Source organism: Cynocephalus volans, chromosome 3 (genome assembly GCF_027409185.1).
Source record: "Cynocephalus volans isolate mCynVol1 chromosome 3, mCynVol1.pri, whole genome shotgun sequence".
In the NCBI taxonomy this organism is placed as follows: domain Eukaryota; kingdom Metazoa; phylum Chordata; class Mammalia; order Dermoptera; family Cynocephalidae; genus Cynocephalus; species Cynocephalus volans.
This window is the reverse complement of record NC_084462.1, coordinates 149,177,207-149,191,775: the sequence shown is the minus strand read 5'-3', so window position 1 is coordinate 149,191,775 and position 14,569 is coordinate 149,177,207. Positions and strand designations below refer to the sequence as shown.

At 45.8% G+C, this 14,569-nt stretch overlaps 1 non-coding gene across 1 annotated transcript; it reads left to right on the top strand.

Annotated features, from left to right (window-relative positions):
* Window positions 1-8,790: 8,790 nt before the first annotated feature.
* Window positions 8,791-8,911, top strand: LOC134374417 (small nucleolar RNA SNORA20). Its single transcript, XR_010023265.1, has one exon. It is a non-coding gene; the product is annotated as a small nucleolar RNA SNORA20 (small nucleolar RNA).
* Window positions 8,912-14,569: the final 5,658 nt, after the last annotated feature.

The following is a 14,569-nucleotide window of genomic DNA, read 5'->3' as shown; positions in this document are numbered from 1 at the left end:
AATCCATCCCGTTGCCTGTCAAAGGGCATTGGTTCTGTTCAACATGAAGGTACTAAAAATGAAATAATGAGCAGGAAAAACAAGCTCAGGGGTTCTGTGAAGCCTTCCCTGTTTCATCAAGTTTGGCTATCAGACTCTAATGGTCAGGGATTGAGATCCTGACGAGTGATTCAGAAAGAACTAAACGCTGCCCAAATGATCTGGCGGAGGCCAGGGCCGTGTCTCATTCATTGCTGTATCCTGAGTACCCAGCACAGTGTGAGTCTGGCACATAGTAGGAGCTCAATAAACACTTGTTGAATGAACCAGGGAGTTGGCGGGTGTTATTATGAGTCCATAAAAGATAGCACATCACACATTATTTAATCAAATCCGAGGAGGAGGCTACTCACTCTCCACTCCAGCTCCACCCCACAAACTGTCCTACCTAGGGCAGTCCCCATCCTGACCTTGTCACCCTGTATCCACTACAGACAGCCCCTTATTCAGGGCAGTAAAGATTTGAAGCCAAATTTCGCCCTGGACGGAGGTGCAGAGGTGGGCTGTTCCCAGCCCGCCTCCTCAGATTTCAAGGGCTGCGGGACTCACTGTCACAACAGGTCGGCCAGCTCACCTTCACTTCCTGCTCCTGGCAGCAGAGGCAGGGGATGTCGGGCCACAGGGTCCATCAGTCGACAGCGGCACCCTGACCAGCTGAGAAGGACACCTGATGCCAGGGAGCAGCTGTGCCCCATTCGATGATGACAGTGTTCATCAGGTGTTGTCATCTTTTAACCCAGCCAGTCAGCTGCTCCTGGAGCATCTGGTACCAACAAGAGACCCTCAGCCTGCGAGAGAGCCCAGTTTACTGGCCAGACTTTTCCAAAGGGATTTCCTGTTTTGCTTGAGTCAATGTCATCCTACTCACTGCGAGCTCCTCGAGGGCAAGACAAACTCAAAAGGTCCCTCCTGCAGCTGGAGGGCTGTGGCAACCAGTTACTTTCCAAAGTCTTTGATTTCTCTACTTAGGCATTTGTTCGTCTCTTTACTCTCTGTTGTCTTCTCCACTCAAGTGTAAGCTCCAGAGGGCAGGGAGCATGTCTAACTGTTATTGCTTTCTCATCCCAGTGCTGGGAGCTGTGCCTGACCCAAAGCAGGCTCTTAATTAATACTGTTGAATGAATGAATGAACCAACAAATGAACCCTCTTGCAGGGGTAATATATATGATAAATGATAGTTACAGATACTAATTATTCTAAATAATTGATGATTATAAAAGACTTTAAAAGGTAGCAGTAATTTCCATAGCCTCTCAGGATTAACGTACACATTGTCCTGCCTTATTTGTTTATTATTAACTCATTAATTAATTCAGTTATTCCTTCAACCCTGTTTTTGATCAGCAGGAGTGATGAGAATTAATCACATGATGCATATGTCAGGGCTACAAAATAAGGGCACATAATTCTAGAAACATCTGTAATGGGGGGATTTGAATTAGTCAGGTAGGTCAGGGAAGGCCACCTGGAGGAAGTCACAATTGCACTAAAAATCTAAAAGAAGAGAGTCATTGACTGCAAGCCAAAGTGCGGAAGGAAGAACATGACAGAGAGAGGGGATGGCACGGGAAAGGCCTGGGGGTGGGAGGGAGCTTGTGGGGACGAGAAGCTGAGGGGCAGCCAGGATGCAAGGACAGGGGCTGAGACTGGGCAGGATGAGGCTAGGCAGGGGATCTACTGCCAGGCCTGGGCACAGCAGCAGTAGACGGGTCAGCACATCCAGATGTGCTCAGTACAGCTGCCCCAAGCCAGGGCAGGGGCCTTTCAGAAGATGTCACCTCCTCTAGGAGACTGTTCCCAACCCCCAGCATGGATTAGGGCTCCTTTGTAGTGTTCCCATGGGATCCACGGCTTCCCCTTATCCTATAACTTATTAAATTCTACTTTATTACTTTTTGTTTTCCCTACCTCTTGATTTGTGAGCTCCTTGACTATTCCTCCTATGCCACCAGTGCCTAACGCAGGGCCTGGGACATGATAGGTACCCATTAGTGTTTGATGAATGAATGAGTGAGTGAGTGAGTGAATGAATGAATGAATGTCTACTGATCACAGAGTTCATTGAACAGGTGCTGGAGTTCTACACACTCAGGAAGCCTCAGCTGAGCCCTGGGCTGCAAACAGGAGAGTATAGACAGGGGTCTCTGCTGACATTTGGAGGAGAAGGGGCCAGAAGCCTGGAAAAAAAAAAAAAAAAAGATCAGGGGATACTGTTCATTTAGTACCACATGAAGGAAAAAAGTGTTTAAGGTGCCGTCCTAGAAGGAAGGAGGAATGACAGTTTCAAGGAGGATTTGTTTACCAGAAGCTGGAAAGGACCTTCGACAGGTAAAGCTGCATGGATTTATAAGGATGAACAGAATGCCAGCAGTGTATTTAGCAGATTCTCATGTATTATGTGCCAAGCATTGTTCTAAGTGCTTTGCAAGTATTAAGCCATTTAGATTCTCATAGCAACTGCACAAAACATTTAACATTACTATGCCTATTTTACAGATGAGGAAACTGAGGAGCAGTTAAGTATACCATCACCACCCCCACGCCCAGGGAATGCAGCCAGCAAGAGACCTAGCCAGGCTTTGAACCCAAGCAGTTTGGCTCAGGAAGCCAGGCTGCTGTCCCCACCCCCGAGCCAGCCCTTACTCTGCTGCTGGTGCTAAGAACTTGGTATCTTTTTAAAGCCCTCCTGAGAGGGAGTTAGGATTCTTCCCCATTTTGCAGGTGAGAAAGCTGAGGTTCAAAGAGGTTGACTTGCCAAAGCTCAGCCAGCTGGGAAGTGGCAGAGCCAGGAGCTGCAGCTGCAGCCCCTCACTGTCTCCTGTGTCTTCCTGCCATTCACGACTGAGCTCTAAGCCCAGGCCATCCCCTAACTCCCTGCATGGCTCAGGAACCTCAGCCAGGGTGCAGCAGATGGCTACTCTCCATGCATATTTCTGACTCAGCCCCCCAGTTTCTCATCCTAGCTCTAAACCACTAACTTACCGTGACCGAGACAGGGACGCCACTCTGACCTGGCACAGGATTAGGAAGAGCTCAGTCCATCAGCAACTTTGGGGGGAAAAAATAGGTGCAGCTAAAACCTATTTATACATCCCTGACCGGCAGAAAGGTGAGAGTGCAACCCAGGAGAAGGTTGTTCAAGGATCCAGCGAGTCAGCATCCCGGGTACCTGAATCAGCTGATGTGAGGCATCCGATTGGGACACGGGGCCTCAGGCAGACCCTCTGTCTCACCACTTGGACTGCACGATGCTCTTCCTGGTTCTGCCACACCCTGCTCTCCTGCTGCATCCCTCAGGGGCTTCCTTTACACAATAGCTCGGAATGCACCCGAAACCAGGAAAAGTGGCATTTGACTGGCCTAACCAGACTCCTGGTTAGGCACAGAGCCCTAGAACCATGCCGATCCTGCAGGGTGTAATGGGAGCAGCTCTGGAACACATTATTTGGTTACTTTCACCTCAAGAACTTGACTCAAAAGACATCTGGTGCAGGCTTCAGCTACTCAATATCCCTTCCTGGGGGGTGACATGTCACCGTGACTATACTGTGCCTCAGGGTACCCACATATGAGGACAGAAACTTCTCAAGCTTCTGGCTTGTCCAAGGGAGCCCTCCCTGAGATGATATCTGAAGAGATTTATTTATAGGCTGAGGGAGAGAGCATGGCTAGGGTGTGGAACAGGAGAAGCTCGGGTTTCAGAATCAGGAAGATCTGGGTTCGAATTCTGGATCTGCCTCTTCCTGTCTGTGTGATCTTGCACAAATTACTTACCATCTTGGAGCCTTGGAAATAATAAGCAATCCAATCTTCAAAACAGCCCTCTGAGATAGGTGTTAGCTCTAGTCACATATCAAAATTGAGCAACTGAGGCACAGAGAGGTAAATCAACTTGTTCAAGGTCACACAGTTGGTAAGTAACAGTGTCAGTACTCAAACCTAGGTAGCCTGGCTCTGTGCTTCTAACCCCTACCCCACACTTTCCTGCTTCCCATTAAACCTGGAAGGGCAGAGTTCTGATCCTGACCCTGCCAATAAATTAAGGCACATGGCCACTTGGGCCTCCACTGTAAAATGAGAAGACCTTGGTGCTACACCATGTAGCACTCTCTTAGCTTCTAAGTTGTTTCTGAGAGTGTGTTGTCTCTGCCCATCAGCCCACAAGATGTTGGGGACAGCTGTCAGGAGACTCTCTCCTCCTCACCTCCCACCCCCCAACACATCACCATGCCCTGCAGCAGGAGCACAGTGAAAGAACATCCTTCTCAGGGCATCCTGAGCACAGCACCTACAGCAAACCTCTTCTGAAGCCACAAGGCTCCAAGAGGGCAGAGGCTGGTTCTGGACAATGTGGACCATGTCTACTGGGGTTGTATCCTCCCTCATGGTAGAGGGCTGCAGTGAGCTCCTCCTAGATCCTCTTGGCCAGACTGTGTGACCAATTTAAGGTCATTCTTAGTACTGGAGTGAAATGTGCAGGAATGCAGGAGCCCCATCTTCAGTAGTCCTAACAGCATTGGTTGGTGTGTCCTCCTGGTGCCAGCTCATCCCCTCCTAAGCTAAGAGAGGCTGAGCCCTTCCTGGTTGGCTGGAACAGTTAGAAGGCCTTTGGGCTGCAATCTGACTTTTCTATCATGATTACCTTCTGGGCTCAGTGTAGCCCTTTGGATTGTCACAGTATTCCTCTCATGGGACAGCCCTTCACATCCTTGAAGAGAATTACTGGGTCCCTGCCAAATCTTCTATTTGCTAGATTAAATACCTCCACTTCTTTCACTTTTACTTTTTAGGTCATATTTCTTTAAGGCTTCTTCCTCACTGCCCCACTCCCTCTGTCCATGATATGTTCTAATAGATTTTTCAGGAATCCTGATACAGTATCCCTTTCAAAATACTATGCTCAGAGCACAACACTCCAGTTTTCACGTGCTAGGCCAGCGGTATTGTCTATTGTCTCTCTTTGCTGTCCCTCCCCTCTGTATCCCCCCTCCAACCGTTCAGGCTTCCTTCCGGAAAACAGCACCCCCCCTCGACCAAACTTCATCCCTGTGGTCCTTGTAGGGGCCGCCATGTTTACCATGACTCTGCTCCCAAGGCCAGTGGATGGGCTAAGAGGCTGGCACTAAATTTAAGCTGGTCCAATCAATTAATTTCCTGATATTTTTGAACTTGAGTGCCTCTCTGTTGACTGAAATGGTAAGATAGAAAACTCAGCATCTATTGGTAGCTATAGTGATCAATATAGAATAGGCTGTGCTATATTAGTGTTAGTGGCTTAATCCAGTGAAAATTTATTTCTTTCTCATGCAAGGTTTGATGGGGTTGGGCAGGTATCCAGGGAAGCTCTCCTCCAAGTGGTGATTCAGGGATTTAAGATCCTGCTATTCTGAGGCTCCATCATCTTAAGAGTCTTTCACTTCCAGTTGCAAGGAAGAGGGGCAGGAAGGGCACGGAGAAGGAACGTCAGCTCTGAATGGCTTCTTCCTGAAGGTGGTGCAGGTCACTCCCACCCATGTTCACCAGTCAGATTGCAATCCACAGCCTCACTTAACTACAGGGGAAGCTGGGAGATGTCCTCTTTCTATGTGCTGAGGAAGAAGAGAAAAAGCAAAGATCGGTGAAACCTAGCAAACTGATGATGGGAAACTTGCTGTAGCCAAGTTTGTTGCCACCCACAGAAAGCTGGTCTGTACCAAGACAGAAGTGGCCATAGGCAGGAGAAGAGATGAGAGATGGGGAGAAAGGTCCTGATTAGCTGTTCCTGAGGCTCACCACCTTCTCTGGGGCTTGGTTATTCTGTGTGATGCCGTAGTATCCTTCCCATACGTTCCTCCTGTGCTGAGCTAATTTTGTATTAGTTTTGGTCACCTCCATCTAAAAGAGATCTTCCTACCTAATACAATCTTTGTCTTAACATTATAATGCTATCAATGCAGCCTCAATAATTACACTCTTTTTCTTCTTCTCATGTCTTCACCTTTATCACTTGAATTGCTATAAATTCAAATCTCCCTTCTATAGTCTGAATGTTCGTGTCCCCCTGCCCCCCCACTGCCAAGGTAACAGTATTAGGAAGTGGGGCCTTTGGGAGATGATTAGGTCTTGAGAGTGGGACCCTCCTGAATGGGATTAGTGCTCTTATATAAGAGGTCCAAGGGAGACCTTCTTGCCCCTTCCACCACGTGAAGACACAGTGAGAAGGCGCCGTCTTTGAACCAGGAAATGGGCCTTGACCAGACACAGAATCTGTGGGCACCTTGATCTTGGACTTCCCAGATTCCAGAACTGGGAGAAAGAAATTTCTGTTGTTTGTACGCCACCCAGTCTACGGTATTTTGTTATGGCAGCCTGAACGGACTAAGGCACTCTCCATCTGCACCTTCTTGTCTGGTTCAGGAGTCAGCCAGGTAGTAAATGATTCAGACTTCATAAACCTTGTCCCTCTGTGACTACTCAACTCCACCGTTGTAGCGTGAAAGCAGCCATAGATAGTATTAAACAAAGGAACATGGCTGTGTTCCAATACAACTTTATTTTACAAAAACAGGCGGTAGGCTGGATCTGGCACACAGGCTGTAGTCTGCCAAGCCCTGGTCTAGTTGGACTTTTTGGATCTGAGCTTGGAATCCTGATTTCTCCCTATTAAACATACTCCTGTTCGCTCCAGCCCGTCTCTCAGGTCAGCAGCGTATGTTTGAATCCTGGCTCTATCATCCAGCACAGTGGCTCTTCCTGCCGGCTCCACCACGTGCGCATTGAATGAGCTCTAATGTCCTAATGGTTCATCAGATGAGTGGGCCCCTGAAAAGGTGGTAGGTGGTGACTCTGCTGCCCCTCTAGGAGAAGCCAGCACTGCAACGGGTGCGGTGCTTGACAGGACACCCTTCTAATGGCCGGGAGAACCTGGAGGCCAGCACCCCGGCTCTCTGTGATTCTCCGATTTTAGTTTCATGGAGGGAATCTGGCTCGGGGGCAGGGCAGGAGTAATTTGGAGGCTGTTGACTCCAAAAGAATTCCTTTACTCAACACTCATTGTTATTCAATGTGATGAACCTCAGGTCTGGTTATTTTACTGTGTCCTGTAGCAATATCTGGAGGTGCCCTCCTTGTGTTTAGAGCCACGGAATTCTGTTCTTAAGGCTGAGTGGACCTTGGTCATCATCAAGTCTAGTACCCCTCATTTTATAGATGAGAAAACTGGAGCCCAAGAAGAGAGCAACTTGCCAAAAGGCACTGAGGGCAAGAGCCAGGCTGGGATCAGGGTGCTGCCTCTTCTCTCCCACAATCTTCCCAGAGGACTAGGCTCCTCTGGGCTTACTGGACATGAAGCCAGGAGCCCTTATATCAGCCCTGCAGTACAGAGGACAGGAAGCTGGGGGAACTTGTGTATTCCAGTTCCTCTATCTGGGCCTCCCAGCTTGCCATTAAAATGAACAAAAGATCTATTTTTTCTTGGGAAGCCCTGTTTTTCAGACTGTTTCTCTCAGGATTGGCACTAAAGCCAAAAGGACTTTACAGCAGCCATAAGCAGACTGTGGATTGCAAGAGCTGCTTTGTGAATTGCCTCCCTTAAGCCAGGTTGATGATGTCTCCTTGTGAATTACCATTTCTACATGCATGTTTTTTTCTGACACCACTTCACTTCTGAACGAAATGTGTGTTTTCTTCTGACACCGAATGTGTGTGTTTTCCACACCAATTCTCGTTGCCCAACAATTTAATTCAATTAAATTCTGACACTTTCTACCTGGAGTTAGGGTCAGATTTCACAAGTTAAAGGGCTCATTCCCACAAGATTGCCCCTGCTTCAGACGTCAGCTGTAAGTGGGGTCCCCAGGTGACCCACACTTCTGCCTTGCTGACTACAAATTTGGGGGTTCACACGACTCCCCTCTGCAATTTGATAATCCACTAGAACAGACCTCAGGAAAGTGCTCTACTCCCAGTTACCACTTTGATATAAATGACAAACCAGAAGCAGCCATATGGAGAAGATGCATAGGGCAAAGTATGAGGCAACAACCCGGAAGTCAGGAGTTTGTATAACTCAGTCTCTAGCCCCTCTCCCCTCCCTGGAGGTCAGGAGGTGGGACTGAAATTTTCTACTCTGTAATCATGTGTTTGGTCTTTTTTTTTATTATTATTATTCTTTTATTTTTTATTTTTTAAATTTATCAATATACAACGGTGTTTGGTCTTTCTGATGGCCAGCCCCATCCTGAAACTATCCAGAGGTTCCACCACGAGTCATCTCATTAGTATAGATTCAGGCATGTTTGGAAGGAGCTCGTTAGGAATAACAAAAAACATTCCTATCACTCAGGAAATTCCAAGGGTTTTAGGAGCTCTGTGCCAGGAACCAAGGACAAAGACTAAACTTATTTTTATTACATAACACTAAACTGTATAGTTCACAAATCAGCTAGGCTCTTTCAAGCTTAGAGACTGAAAAATACACTCTGGACACATACGTTATCACACTCACCATCGAGGGGCCATGCCACCACCCCCACCCCCGCAAAGGACAAAGATGCTCCTTTTCTTAGTACCTGTTTCTTCATCCAGGGTAAGGGGCTTCAGGGCTACGCTACTTGTGACTATTTCTGACTATTTCTGACTGTGCAGGACTACTCGCCACTCCCAGATCACGCCCCCCTCCTCCCCTTTTCTTGTGCTATGCCATTTGCTTGGCATGCCCTTCTTCCCTTTCTGTCCCTGTCAAAATTGCAGGTGGTTAAAAAGGTTGTGGGCTTCCCATTTGTTTGCTGCTGTAGTGTCTCAGTGATATGAGCAGTTATACACATGGGATAAATAATATTGTAAATCGAGATGTAGTAACCATTTCATCTCTTCTGCATGGTGCAGACATTGCTTTTTGGAGGGGGGGAAGGTTGCAGGGAACAGAATACTTTTTGGTAGTGGTAGGTGCTATGGGTTGAAGGTGTCCCCCAAAAGTCCATGTGTTGGAAACTTGATCCTCATTGTAACAGTGTTAAGAAGATGGGAAATCCAATTATGGTATTTGAAAGGTGGGGCCTTTGAGAGGTGATCAGATCATATGGACTGTGCCCTCATGAATGGATTAACCTATTAATGGAGTAATAGATTAATGGTTTAATAGGTTATCATGGGCATAGACTAGTGGCTTTATAAGGAGCGCACAGAAAAGAGCTCATGCCGTCATCACCATGTGGTACCTGGTCGCCCTTGGACCCAGTAGAGAGTCCCCTCCCAGACCTCACCATATGTGCCCCTGGACTTTGGACTTCTCAGCCTCCAAAACTGTAAGAAAGAAATTTCCTTTCTTTATAAATTACCCAGTGTCAGGTATTCTGTTATAAGCAACAGAAAACTGACAAATGCAGTAGGTCTTCTGAGACCTACCATGTACTCCTACTTTATATTTATTTCTATTTTTTAGCTGGAAAGAAATAGTTTTACACTGTAACAGAACAATTAGATTTGCAGTTTTGGGCTCACAATATACAGAACTCATCTAATGTAACTTTTGTTGGTTTTGCCACATTTCTGATAGTCTTTACAAGCAACTTCTTCCCTATGGGAGATTGGAAGTGTACAAGTCTGCTCTCCCCTGTCCCCTGAGGCTACATTTGTGGCCAAATCATATTCATCCTTCCAAGGCCTGCTAAAGTGCTATCTCCTCTGAGAAGCCTTCACAGAGCATCTAGACAAAATTAAGATGTGTCTTCTCATAGCACTTTGTACTCTGTGATCTAACTGCTGGTTCACAAGGCCATTTGCCTGAGAAAGCTGCAAGTGTCCAGTTGTTTATCTTTGCCCTGAACAGTCTCTGACACATCATGCACACTCACTGAATATTTGGTCTTATTCTACAGGAGAGAGAAGTCAACCTAATTAGGCAAGAACCAGGACCGGACACAGAGGAAAACTGGTGGGGGAGGCAGGGACAGGTGTTCCTTGATAGTTACCCTCCTTTGAAGGAGAAACTGTTAATTATCCTGTGCCAGGTCTGGTTTACTCTGCTGTCTGCACTGCTAGACCCATCCCCCAGGCACACACACACACACACACACACACACTTCTATTAATACATAAATCTCAAGATGATGGCTCCAAAAATAACTTCTTCCTCCAGGTCAGTGGAAGGCTGTAGAAACACCATCCTGGTCAACCCACTAAACTGGTGGGTGGACATTGGATCCAAGGTGCAAGGACCCCTAACCCTCAAGGATGGGGTGCTACAGAGTGGTAGCAGGATCACATTATGACTTTCAAGGGTCTTAGGCACTTATACCTTTATGGGCCCATTCCTCTGTAAAAATATATTTTAAGAGTATATTTTATGACTACATTGGTATAAAGACAAAGACAATCCAACCTTGATTTATTTTTATATATATTCTTTATTATTATAGTCATTATTATTATATATATATCTTCTCTTTCTAATTTGAAAAGAAATTAAAATATTTTCACGGGCCTCTAAAAGTAGAAGGTTATGTGAGTATAGATTCTCCAGAAAAACAGAACCAGTAGGATTGTGATTGTCTTAGTCAGTTTTCTGTTGCTTATAATAGAATACCTAAAATTGGATAATTTATAAAGAAACTAAATTTATTTTTACAGATCTGGAGGCTGGGAAGTCCACGTTCAAGGGGGCACATCTGGTGCTGGTCTTCTTACTGGTGGGGATTCTCTGCAGAGTCCCAACACAGCTCAAAGCATCATGTAACAAGGGGGCTGAGCGTGCTAACCTACTAGCTTAGGTCTTCTTATAAAATCACCAGTCCCACTCCCATTGTGACCCATTAATTGAATAATCTGTGAGTGAATTAATTCATTCATGAGGGCACGGCCTTCATGATCCAATCTGTAGAGTATTCATAAAGCAAATGTATTTCGCAGGGCCTGGTTTTCCAAAGCCTTGCAGTTTCAAATATTGACCTTGCAAAGGACAAGAAATTTTCCTCAGGTTATAAAGTCTCTGGTGTAAGATAAAGATTTGTAACATAGCAAGGTTGCTGGCTCAAAGACACACTGGTTACAGATTGAAATGTAAAGTTACTGGGAAGCTGCTGGAGGGAGAAGGAATGTTTGCTAGATCAAGCTTTTGTTGGTGGATCACTTAATTGTCTAAGGGAATGTCATTTTACTGAATGTTACCAGCTTCTCCTGTTAAACTTGTTAAATGATACTTAGCGAAAACCCCACCTATGTCTCTTCCTGTAACTTCTTGGTATGGAGAATAAATGCAGGAAGAGAACCCCAATTTGGAGTTAATTTCCCAAGGAAGTGATGCTTCTCGCTTGAGGGTTCTGTGGAAGTTAACCACTTTGGGGTTTCTCACTGCTCAGAAGAGATGGGCTTTGAGTAATCCTTTGTGGCTCCGTTACCCAGGGGAAGTGGGGTGACAAATCCATGGGGGGGAAGCAACAAAAGCAAAGCAATACCAATCAGCTCCTGAAGGTACCACCTCTCGGTACTGCCACAATGGGGATTAAGCTTCAACATGAACTTTGGAGAGGACATTCAAACCATATGTACATGAAGGCTGAAAAGTCCTATGATGTGCAGTTGGCAAGCTGGAGACCCAGGTGGGGCAATGGTGCAGGTTCCAGTCCAAGTCCAAGTCCAAGTCCAAGTCCAAAGGCAGGGAACGATTGATATCCCAGCTCAAAGACAGTCAGTCAGAGAAAGACTGATCCTCCCCTGCTTCACCTTTTTTGCTCTATTCAGGCCTCCAACAGATTGGACAAGGCCCACCCACACTGGGGAGGGCAATCTGTCTTACTCAGTCTACTGAAGCAAACATTAACCTCATCCAGCAACACCCTCACAGACACCCAGGATAATATTTAACCAAATATTTGGGCAGTCAAATTGACACATAAAATTAACCATCACAGGACACTAGGCCTTGTGTCTCCTGAGCCTACTGAAGAAGTCATCCCGAGTGTTAGGGAATAGATTACACATGGTCCTTTCCTTGGAATTACCACTTTGTAGTAGGACCCACAGGAGAGATGACTGCACACACAGTAGTTACCTGGCCTAGCTGTGAGGGGTCCTGAGCTTGGAGACTGATGCCCACTGCATTGTAATCTCTAGTGGGAAGAAATGGGGAAGGAAGAGGTCCAGGGCCTTGGAGGACTGACTTTTCATCTGCCCTCTGTTACAAACCATCTCCATCCCTTGCCAAATATCTCTGGTTTATGCTGAGGCCTCAGGAGATGAAGTTTGCCTAGCAGGACTTGGAGGAGCAGAGCTTCCTCTAAGCCAGAAGAGCATGAACTTGGATCCCAGATCTGTTAGCTTGACCTACGACAGCAGCCACAACTGGGAAATTTCTTTCCAGTTGAATTTTTCATTTAATTTTTTTTTAATTTTGTGATTTTAAAAATTTATGTTTAGGGCCAAGCCCGTGGCGCCCTCGGGAGAGTGCGGCGCTGGGAGTGCAGTGACACTCCCACTGCGGGTTCGGATCCTATATAGGAATGGCTGGTGCACTCACTGGCTGAGTGCCGGTCACGAAAAAGACAAAAAAAAAAAAAAATTTTATGTTTAAATTTTGCTTTCCACTCCATATTAATCTTTATTTTCCCCAAAAATATTAAAGTAAAAGTTGATGCTCTATTTTTATCCTGTGGCTTCAATATTTCTGGAATATTGGTCCTCTCCTCAGAGAAAAGTGGATAAGAGAAAAGGCGACCTCTGAGGCCCTTTGTCAGGGTCTAATGATGTTACAACAATTAGGATCAATAGTCTACCTTCTCTTCCTCCTGCCCATTTGCCACATACAGGAAGTAGGGAGCGGGAAGGGAGCCCACTTGCTCAGTGTGTCAAGGCCATGGGTGAAATAGAATCAGGCAGCACCAGGGCAGACTGGGTGTGTCTTCCATGCCTAGCCACAGTCCAGCAGTAGGGCCAGGTGAGTGGGACAGAAATCTTACAGCTAAGAGTTTCAGTACAAATCCTACCCACCTGCATATTAGAACCACAGAACGCAGTCTATGGGCCTAAGGCACATTTCATGTAACTCCATCCATATCAAAGGGGTTTGATTTCTTTTTTCTTTCTTTCTTTTTTTTTTTTTTTAAAAAGATGACCGGTAAGGGGATCTTAACCCTTGACTTGGTGTGGTCAGCACCACGCTCAGCCAGTGAGCCAACCAGCCATCCCTAGATAGGATCCGAACCCATGGCCTTGGTGTTATCAGCACCGCACTCTCCTGAGTGAGCCTCCGGCCGGCCCAAAAGGGTTTGATTTCTGAGAAACTGTTTACCCAACTTCAGACAAGTCAGACTTCCCATTTATTTTTAGCTCTTTGGATATGTACAGATCATTATCAATACAATAAAAAAAATGCAGATGCTTCCCATAATTATCCAGCTAATAAACTATGGCTGAAAGGTTGCTGGAGACAGTGTGTTCTAATAACCTTTGCTGGGAAGGATGCTCTGTCCCCAAGGAATGAGAGAGATCATTTAGATTGGGGGTTGGTTAGACACTCCTGGCTGGTGCATCCTGAAAGAAGGCTTGAGTCAGTGTGGAACGAGCCAAAGAATGGATCCTGAGGGGCCTGCTCAGAATGAGGAGTGTGTGTGTGGGAGGGGGGTGGGTGATAGTGTTGGGGAATAAGGAAGAGACCGGGGAAGCCTAGTCATGGGCTTCTCCAAACAGAGGAGATTTGGGTCCTGAAAGTTCTATTTCCAGGGGTTTAATGAGCATCCAATGTTTTTACCTGCCAAGAATCTATTTCTCCTTCTGGATGAAATTCTTCTTGAATTTCCCTTTTGCTTAAGCCAGTTTGAATTGGGTTTCAGTTACTTGCAAGTGAAAGCCTTGTAAGCTGTGGAAGGGTCCAGTGAAAAGAGCCTGAGACTGAAAGTCAGGAGACCTAGGTTCTAGCCTTGGCTCTGTCACAGCCAGGCTGTGACTCTGCATGAGTCACATCTCCCTTGTGTACTCAGTTTCCTCATTTGTAAAAAGGTTTTGAATTTCATGGACTAGTTTAAGTCATCATAAGTCATCATAAATAACCACATCACCAACTATCACCAACATTTGATAAAAGAAAGGACACTTTAACGCTGAAAGTAAAGAGGACAAAATCTCAAAATTGAAATAAATTTAGATTTAAGAAAAATCCACTATATTGTTCATTTTTTTCCTATATTTCCCCAGACTGGAGAAAATGTCATCATAGACTGGTGTGCTTTGATGTCTGGAGTTTAGAATTATTGAACTTCATGAACTCCCGGGTCCATTTTCAAGATCTACTATGGTAGGATTAACTTTTCAGCCTCACACGTTTCCAAAATGGTCAGTCTGTGAATTGTCATTAGCTCAGCCCTTATCCATTCTTTCCTCCTTCTGCAGCTGAAAGAATGGGAGCGTCTACTGTACTAAAGAGAAATTTCTCCCTAGAGGACACATACTGATGAAAACCTGAAACTACTGAAATATGATCAACAGCCCATTCCTGACACTATTGTAAGCACCTTACGTATTTAGCGGTGTCTAAAAAGCTAATTAACCCATTTAAGC